Below are 9930 nucleotides of genomic sequence, written 5' to 3' on the forward strand. Positions count from 1 at the left end.
AACACAACCCAACAGCTGATAAATTCTTCAATTTTGGTTACACGAGCTGAGCTCTGCACCTGGAACTTGTTGTGCCCACATGGTCCAACAAGTCTGGGTTGCTGAGAACATTTTCCTAATGATCAGCCTACCATTTAGTAGTTTCTTTCATAGATCCCTATTTTTCTGAGTGTCCCATGGCTTTCACAAATTGTCCATTTTATAACAGTTGAGTTTCTGGCCCTGCCTCCCCTTGAATTCATTTCTGTATTTCTGAAAGTGCGACTATGCTTGAAAATGTTAAACAAATGGTGCTAGATATTTTCTACACTTTGAAGGGAAATGTTTCCATCCAGGCATGTGGGAATCCTTCAATATTAAATAAAAATAATAATTAAAAATATATAGTATTTGAAATAGTGAAGATTAACACATGCTGACAATTTCTGGGCTAACCGCTCCTCTGAGTAGGTTTGTTCCTTGCAACTTCAGGACAATGAATTGTGTAAAGATGGTAAGTAGTTAAAAATAAAATATACACTCCATTATTATTTAGATAGAGCCTGAATTTACTGAAACAGAGTAGCACTTGGTTATATTAAGCATAGATCTGAAACAAGGGAAAATGAGTTCATGTTGAACATATACTTCCTTCAAAAGAATCTTCAATGTTGTTAGATGAAATATCCAGAAGCAGACACTTTTGAAAATATATGTGATCAATAATTGTGACTAGAAGCAGAAAATAATCTGAATTTACTCCTCTTCTCCCTAGTTTCTATTAATAATGATGTAGAACTTCATGTACAGAAATAAACCTTGAAGAAACCTGAGCTTTTAAGTGCTTTTCATCATGTACAGGCTCACTCTTTCTTTTATTTTTCAAATAATGAATATAATTTTATGACATGCATTTCACATATCTTATAAAGAACAAAATACTGCCTCAATTAGAGAGACACTTGAGCTGCAAAAAGACTTAAGTGTTCAGCATTCATTGTCTTCCTTCAGGCTGTGAGGATAACCTCTCTCCTGATGGTAATTGTTTTCTGCATTTATCACATTCATTTTCCCTCTCTCTCAAAATATGGCTGAAGAAGGATGGAAGAATAGAAATAGCTTCTGCAAGAAGGATTGAGCAAGCCTAATCCTCAAATATTACACAGCATTCCACAAAACTGTAAGAGTCATCCTCTGCATTAATAGTGTTGGCTGTCTGCATGTTTGACTAGAAAATGCTACACTTTATGAATTTAAAACTGTGTCACTGAAAGTAAAAGGAATACCTGAATTAAATGCATATTTAATTTTTTATTAGCACATTTGCATGATGACTCTGTTCTAGGCAATATTATCAGAAAAATGTAGTTATAGACTGTCGCGGCGGTGTCTGCAGTTCACCGTCTGCCTAGCCTGGCTTGCTCTACACCGCCGGCAACACAGACTTTGGGAGGCGAGCTGACAGTATTGTGGAGTCAGCCCTGCCCCTGTGGGTTCTTGGCCTCGAGAGGCGATGCAGACCCGATGGTTCGCCACAACAATGAAGGAGGAGACAGAGAGGCTCTCTCGGGGGAACACACAGAGAGGTTTATTTACCCACTCTAGGTTCTCCCCGGAGAGAGACCCAGAGCCAGGGATGCACAGGGGTTTTAAGGGACAGAGCATGGGAGGAGCAATGGGGGTGGCCAGACGCAGCTAGCCAATCCAAGTTAGTAACCATGACAGAAAAGGGGCAGGGACTTGCAGTAGAGCCAATCAGGGAGGAAGGGGAGGAGAACATTTCTGGCGGGAAGGCTGAGGGACACTTAACAGCAAAAGCTAAAAATAGCTTGGGGTGCAGGGACTGTGAGGGAAGGCTTGCATAACAATTAGGGGGGAAGGGGTACATAAAACTGAACCATACAGAGAACTCATAGAGAAATAAATCATGAATCCCAACAATAGACTTACAGAATGGTTTAGGTTAAAAGGGACCTTCAAGATTACCTCTTTCCCCTCCTGCCAAGGCAGGGACTCCTTCCACTGTCCCAGGCTGCTCCAAGCCCCAGTGTCCAACCTGGCCTTGGACAGGGACTTGGACACTGCCAGGGATCCAGGGGCAGCCACAGCTCCTCTGGGCACCCTGTGCCAGGGCCTCCCCACCCTCCCAGGGAACAATTCCTTCCTAATACCTAATCCAAATCTACTCACCTTCAGTTTAAGGCAAATACCCTCTTGTTCAGTCACTGCACATCCTTGTAAAAAATCTCTCTCCAGAACCCCTTTAGTTACAGGAAAGCTGCTCTAAGGTGATGTCTAATATTTCCACTTCCTTATTTCCAACTTAATTTTGATTAAGATCAACACGCACCTTTCAGAGACCACAATATATTAAAATTCTGCAGTACATACTGACTTTGAGATGCAAGCTGATGAATTCAGAACAGAAAACAAAGGGACATGAAACAAACCACTGTACCCAGGGGTGAACACAGAGCTGATGGAAGTACAGAGGGTAGAGAAAAAAAACCCTGTATATCTCTGGGAGACTCCTAGATCTGGCAAAATTCCTGACCTAAATGATGTGCAGGTACAGAAAGGCTGAATAATGTTGTCTTCTAGTTTGGTGGTGAAGTCCAAGCATAAGGGACACCCACAGATGTGCAAAGCGCACATTTGGCTACATTTCAGAATCAGATGGGCTTCAGATGATGACTTGCACTCTTCATCCATGTTATTGTGTCAGAACAAGGTAGGTAGGACAATGCACGGGAAGAATGTTCCTCATCTGGTGGGCTGGGTGCTGCTCACAGCCTCAGTGACACCAGCAGACCCATAATACAATAAAAACCCAATAATCGTGGTTTTCCTTTAGATCTCCCCAGGAATGAAGGGGCAGATTTCTGCTCCTCTTGCAGAGAGAAGAGGTAGATTTCCCTCTGCCCTCTGCCATGGCTATCCAGGAAGGTTATGTGGGTGCTCCCATCCTCACTGCTGTCTGTCAGGTCAATCTCACACCTGCATGTCCACTTGTGGTGCCCACTACAAGCATCTACCAGACTAGAAAGGGTGCCATCAAAACTGAGGGCACGAGGGAGAAAAACCCCTACAAAGTTTGTGCCTCACTTACCACCTTCCCTGAGAAAAGATTGTGGCACATCCTCTCTGGCTTGCAAATAAATCTGATGTTTTTCTTCTTGTCTCATGTTTCTCACCTTTTATCTAAGGCCTGTTTTTTAAGTATTGGAATTGCAAAACCAAACAGTGTTTTCTAGGTAAATAAGCAGAGTAACACAGAACGTATTAGCAAGCACTGAGTTTTCATTGTACATAGAATTAACTCTTTGGTCTTTGTTTCATTGTCAGCTGCAAGGAATAATTAACATCGGACAAAGAACCAGTGCCACTGTAAGGAGCAGCACAGCTGAGATCTCTTGTCTCATTTGCAATTATGCCTGGAGCTAACAGGATCACATAGCAGGCTGAGATCCTGCATAATTAGTTAAGAGACTTCAGTGTAATAGGAACAGAAAAAAAGGTCATGGTGAAGAGGCAGGCAGAGATGCCAGTCATGCAGCTGTGCCTGCTTCTGCATTTTGCAGTCTGTGTAGCAAAATGTCCCAGGCAAACGTGAGCACTTAGCCATGATAAAACCCATCACACCTGCACACACCTGGGTGAGGCTGTGCTGCCCTGAGGAGGGCAGGGAAATGGTGCCCCTTACAGCTTTGTTCCTCCCACTTCTGCAAATGTATCTCAAACCCCAGTTTGCACATCCAGACACTCCTTTCTCTTCCTTGTTCTCTCACCTACCCTCACCACTGCCACTTAACTCCAATTTAATAAAGGCTGTGGATTAGTATTCATGGGAATGATATTTCTTGCTCTCAAAGAAACTAATTCTCCTGCATGCAATCAGATTGTTTCAAGATGAAAACAGATAAAGAAGATGCCCCTGTGAAATAGTTGAGATGTGCATTAAGGCAACATTGACTTTTGAAATAATTTTAGCCAGAATTTTCTCATATGCATGAGTCTTTCTAGCAGGTTAGCTATAAAATTAATTTAAGCTAATTTAGGTAGGGATAACTCATCTGCTCAGAGCCAGACCATACTTGTTAGAGACTGAGAGACCTGGAGAGTCACAGGACTGCTGAGGGATTAAGTTCAGATGAAGATCAATCCTCTTTCCCCTTCCTTCCCTCCATAATGAATATTCAGTCCGAATAAATTGGATAAAAAGCAATAATACCAAATTCTGTGCTGCACAGGGTTGGGACAGCCCTTTTGAATGGGAGGTACTGACTCAGCCCATGCTGTTTTTGGCAGTGGTGCTCACAGCTCACAGAGCCTCGTGGTTGGAATAGCTTCAGGGGCGAGCCCAGCCCTGTCGCCTTCCACACTTGCTTCTGTTTCTGTGTGCTCTGAAACACGGAGAGAAAGCCAACACCACGGGAAGCTCAGAGATCCTGAGGCAGAATGGGAGCTGGAGTCACCTTAAGTGTGACTCTACCAGCATTACTTATCTGTTCCTAAAATCTCTTCCAGGAGTCCTGCTGATGGGAGCTCAATTACTGCTGGGCAGCCAGGGAAGGACTGCTGAAACCCCACCTTTCCCCACTGCTGAAGTGCAAGCACAAGGGCCAGTGTAAGATCCTCTGGGATCAGGGCTGGTACAATCTGTATTTTTACTGCAGAGCCAAAAGAGAGGTCCCTGGGAGAGATGATAAATAGGAAAAGAGAAGGTTATCAAAAGCCTCTCCCCAGCAGAGCCTGATGCACAAGTTCCCTGGTTTGAAGTCTGTTACACTGGCCAGGGAGAATCAGTCCAGACTGTCTTGAGACAGCGAAGGAATGCTAATAAGCCTTTGGCTGTTCAATCAAAACATTCCTTTACTGCAGTTCAGGAGATGATCTGGGCTGCAAAGCTGTCAATACATTCACTAGATTCACTGTGGCATCAGGATACAACCAAAAGGATCATCCGTATATACAGAGGGCTCAGAATAAAGGAAAAAAGGCAGCTTTGAGAGAGTCGTCAGTAATTTACCAACAAATTGTACCAATGGAGATTTCCACAAGACAGTGCAAGACGATTTTAGCACCACTTGTGAAAGATATTGGGTGACAATCAGGGAGTGTTTCTCTGAGCCCTGGTGATACAGAGCTGTCGGGTGAGTGCCTGAAAGGAGCACAGCACCCATCAAAAATCACACCACCACTCACACTGGAACATCAGCGACACCTTTCACTCTCCTTCGACCTAAACAAGGTCCTTAGCTCTGTGAAGTGGTTGCTTGATACCCAGGTGTTTGCTCATCTGACTATTTCCTGGTAGCATCAAGGGGGTATCAGGCAGCCCTTTCCTTCAGTATGGTGTGGATGCTAGACCAGTACCCTACATCTCATTGTGGAATTTTAGCACTCCCTTATCTGACTTCAGGAGAGTATTCATCCATTCAGGCAGTCTAAATGCATGACAGACATGAATCTGAATAGAAAGTAACCCATTGGAGAAGAAGTTCAGCACAAATGCTTTTTTTTTTTCAGCCCAGAGGAATTCTTGTGCCAGAGGCGAGGGAAAAAGATTGCCAAACTGTTTGAGTTCAAGTGCAGTGTTTTATGCCAGGAAGGGATTAACTGGGACATGTTTGCTGAGCCATTCCTGCTGCCTACTCCGTGTTTGCACATGTAAACTGTGCGTGCCATTCAGTCAGCTCAGCTGCTGCACTGGGACCATGGGTGAGTTTTCCTCCACCACATCACACCCAGCCCCTGGGCTGCTCTGGTTTGGAAGCCTGGTTTTGGACTCCCAGAAATATTTGGGGAATGTGACCGTTACTGAATGAAAAAGCCACTTGTGAAAAGCTGGTCTCACTGCCACAGCTGAACAACACTTTCTGTCACGGCTCAGGAGCTGGAAAGGAGCGGGGAGGTGGAGCAGCCAATGCAGGTGGTGAGTGGCATGTGCTATATATGTATATTATATAAATATTGGGTCCGATTTTTCTGGAAGCCACTCTGACTCCCACCTTTGTGAATCAGAAAACCTCCTCACTCATTCCGGTCCCTGGTCAGCAATGGCTCCTGAAAAATATGAAAATGAAATACTTGCAAATCCCTAAGTAAAAGCAAAAATGGTTTTAAAATAAAGAAGCACTTCTGACTTTCAAGTAATGCTGCTCATTTCCATGCAAGTTTCTAAGGAAAAGTAACTGTCGACAAACTTCTTAGCAGGACCATTTGTGACTGGACAAATGGGGAAAGGGTTTTAAACTAAAAGAGGGTCAATTTAGATTAGATATAAGGAAGAAGTTTTTTACAGTGAGGCTGGTGGAACACTGAAAGAGGTTTCCCAGAGAGGTGGTGGCTTCTCCATCCCTGGAAACAGTCAAGGTCAGGCTGATGGGGCTCTGATTGACCTCAGAGGTCAGGGTGTCTCTGCCCATGGCAGGGGGTTGAACTGTTTGGCCTTTAAATGTCCTTTCCCACCTAAACCATTCTGTGAATCTATGGTAGCAAACTGGGGGCATAAATAAGACACCTACAAAGATGCACTGTTCTCCCCACCCTCATCAATTTTTCTTAAATGGAAGAAAATTATATCAGCATACATCAGAAGAACAGCTAGATTAGTTTGATGAGCTTAATTAACATCTTTGTAATACTACCTCCACTTTTCTCTCCCTATTCTCAAATGAAATATGACATATATGACACAACCTGTAGAAAATGCATTTATATATAAAAATATGTATGTAAAATTTACATATCCATGTTTACACAAACAACCCATGCTTTAATTGCTTCATCAAAAATTCCCCATTAGTGCCTTTTCACTTATAGAAAGAAGCTGTGAACATACAGTTTAGAGAAGCTGTGAACCTGTTATAGTAGCATGAGTCACATGTAATAAAGGAATTTCTCCAAGTCAAAAATAGTAGAAGCACATCCTTCAAGAAAAAAAATGAGGGAAGAGCACCAATTGCTCTTTCTCATCCCCCAGTGCTGTAGCTGCATCATAGAACCCACCAGACTTCTCAAGCACAAGTCGCCCTCAGTGGAGCCACAAGAAGATGTTAGAAATCATCTCCTTATTTTCCATGTGCCTTGGCACAATTTCCAGAAGGATCTGCTCTATCTTCCCACAGGCACTGCCTGCCCTGTAGTTCCTTGGATGTCCCTTGATTCCCCGATTAAAAATCAGGGTTATGTTTCCTCTTTTACAGTCAGTGAGACCTCCACCAGACTGTCATGACTTCTCAAATATGATAGAGTGGCTTAGCCACTTCCCCTGGCAGTTCCCTCATGGCCCATGGGTGCGTCTTGTCAGGTCCCATGGCCTTGGGAACCTTCAGGTTCCTTGGATGGTCTCCAGCCTAATCTCTTCCTGCACTGGACAGTTCTTCGTCCCCTTCCTTCACCTTCTGCACCTTGGGCACTGCAACTGGAGCACTTCTTGGTGAAACTGAGGCAAGTGGTTGAGTATCTCAGCATCTTCCATGTCCTAGGTCTCCGATGTTCTTCCAGAGTGGGCCCACAATTTTCCAATTTTTCTTTTTGTCACCAACATACCTATATAAATTTTTCTTGTTGCCCTTGATGTCCCTGGAAAGATTTAACTCTATCAGGGCTTTACCTTTCCTAGTCTGATCATGGACAATGTCTCTGTATGCCTCCCAAGCTAGCTGTGATTGCTTCCATACTCTAGAGATTTCCTTTTTGTGTTTTCTGTTTGTCCAGGAGTTCCTTGTTCACCCACATAGGACTTCTAGCATCTTTGTCTGATTTTTTCTTTGTTGGGATATTTTGCTCCTGAGTTTGGAGAAGGTGATTATTGAATATTAATCAGCTTTATTGTGCCCCAACTGCCTCCTGGACTCAAACATATCATACTTGACCAAGCAGATCCCTGAAGAGACCAAATTCTCCTCTCCTGAAGTCCAGGCCATTGAACTTGTGTTCAGTGGGTCCTCACCACCCAAAGGATCTCGAATTCCACCATTTCACAGTCCCCACAGCCCCTCTTGGTAGGTTTAGTTTTTGGGAAGTCAGGAAGGAAAGGTAAGGGAGTTTAGTTATTAGTTATTCGTTATTAGTTATTAGGAAGGAATTGTTCCCTGAGAGGGTGGGGAGGCCCTGCCACAGGATACCCAGAGAAGCTGTGGCTGTCCCTGGATCCCTGGCAGTCTCCAAGGCCAGGTTGGACACTGGGGCTTGGAGCAGCCTGGGATAGTGGAAGGTGTCCCTGCCCATGGCAGGGGATTGGATTACATAATCTTTAAATTTTCTCCCAACCCAACCTGTGGTTCTTATTTGGGGTGGTTGAAGTCCTCCTTGTGGACTTGTGAACAGGCTGCTCCTGTCTGTCCACAGAGGGGCTCACCGACTCTTCCTGCAGTCTGTGGCACACCCTGCCATCCTGTCAGCTGCCCATACAGTGTGGCACATCCCTGCTACAACGTCACCTATCCCTGCCCTCCCTGTGAGCTTTATCATCTCCTCAGCCTCCCCAGCAGAGCGCCATGAACTCCAGCTGGTCTTTGATTAGAGATGACACCCTCTCCTTTTCTTCTCCTGCCTGTCCTTCCTAAAGAGCCTGTGACTGAGGCTCCCCTTCCCCAGAAACTTCAGAAGGGTAAATCCATCTCAGTAGAACCTCGTGCAAGCCACAGTGAGTCAGGCCATAGCACCTACATCATATTGTCTGACACTTTAATCAGAAAATAGCATGTATCACTTTTTAGGGGCCCTTTGGTCTTGCTTCAATGCAATGGTCTTGCTTCATGCAATCACATGTATATTTAATGTAGTCTGTGTACTTGATAGCGTTTATTGTGGCCAAGGCAGCACAATGCATTTTTCCACAGCTTCTACTGACCTCTCACAGCATCCCAGAAAACAAATACATTCATTTAGTCTGCTTTTGATTTTCCAGTCTGATGCAAATGCTTAGCGACCTTTCCTAGTGTATTTTGAAAGTTGATTTCCTCCATCTAGTGAGAAGTGTGCCTGCTGACCCATCATCTGATGTGGGCCCTTGGATAACTGCAGCCCATCCGCTGGCAAACCATAGAAAGAAATATTATAGGGACAAAGAGGCTGTGCTCTGGCCATTCTCCCCACCTCCTGTGCCCCCTCCTGTGTTTCACCAGGTGATTCATGCTTCCTGTACACACCCACACACATGGAGCCTGATTCCAGTTTGATATAAATTACTTAAAACCCCAATTATTCTTACTCACATACACCGGTAAAATACATTTTGCTGCACTCCTTGTGAGATAAATTGTGAGAACAGGGCATGTTTCTATGTTCTCCCATTCAGAGGAATTTAAAAATACTTATTTACAATGATATATGTATCACCGAAAGTAAATTTGCAATAAGTGCAATATAAAGCTGCACAACAAAGTTTTGCGCAATTTTACCTTTTATATTTTAGATTCTTAATCTAAAGCAGTTTTCTGCATTCTAAAGTGTATTCCTCTAATAAGAAAATTATGCAAATTATAAAAAAAAAAGACTTTGGGATCAGTGAAATTATTTTTATTTAGTTCTATTTAAAAAGTATGTTCTAATTTGCCTTAATTTCTAAGATGAAGTGATGACAGGTCACTTAGTAATCACTAAGTTAACAGATTGACCTCCTGCTATTAAAGATATAAAATAACTGTCATTGTGTTTACCTCACAAAAATATCAGAGACTACTGATTTCGTGATGATGTAGAGTGTTGATACTTGTGTTAATCACTAGGGCTCATCAGCAACAGATATGGGAGGATGGACATTGATAAATAGTTGCTGTTCTGAAGAGATTTACTCATTATTTTCTCTCATAGTCTTCACTAGAATTCCTGGAGATATGTTATGAGGAATGTGAGGAAAAGCCACTTTTCAGGTCTTCAGGAAATGTCCCCATGAAACAGTGCAATTTACAACCAAAGGTCAGAAAGCTTCAAAATGCAGAA

This window comes from Prinia subflava, chromosome Z, assembly GCF_021018805.1.
Source record: "Prinia subflava isolate CZ2003 ecotype Zambia chromosome Z, Cam_Psub_1.2, whole genome shotgun sequence".
In the NCBI taxonomy this organism is placed as follows: domain Eukaryota; kingdom Metazoa; phylum Chordata; class Aves; order Passeriformes; family Cisticolidae; genus Prinia; species Prinia subflava.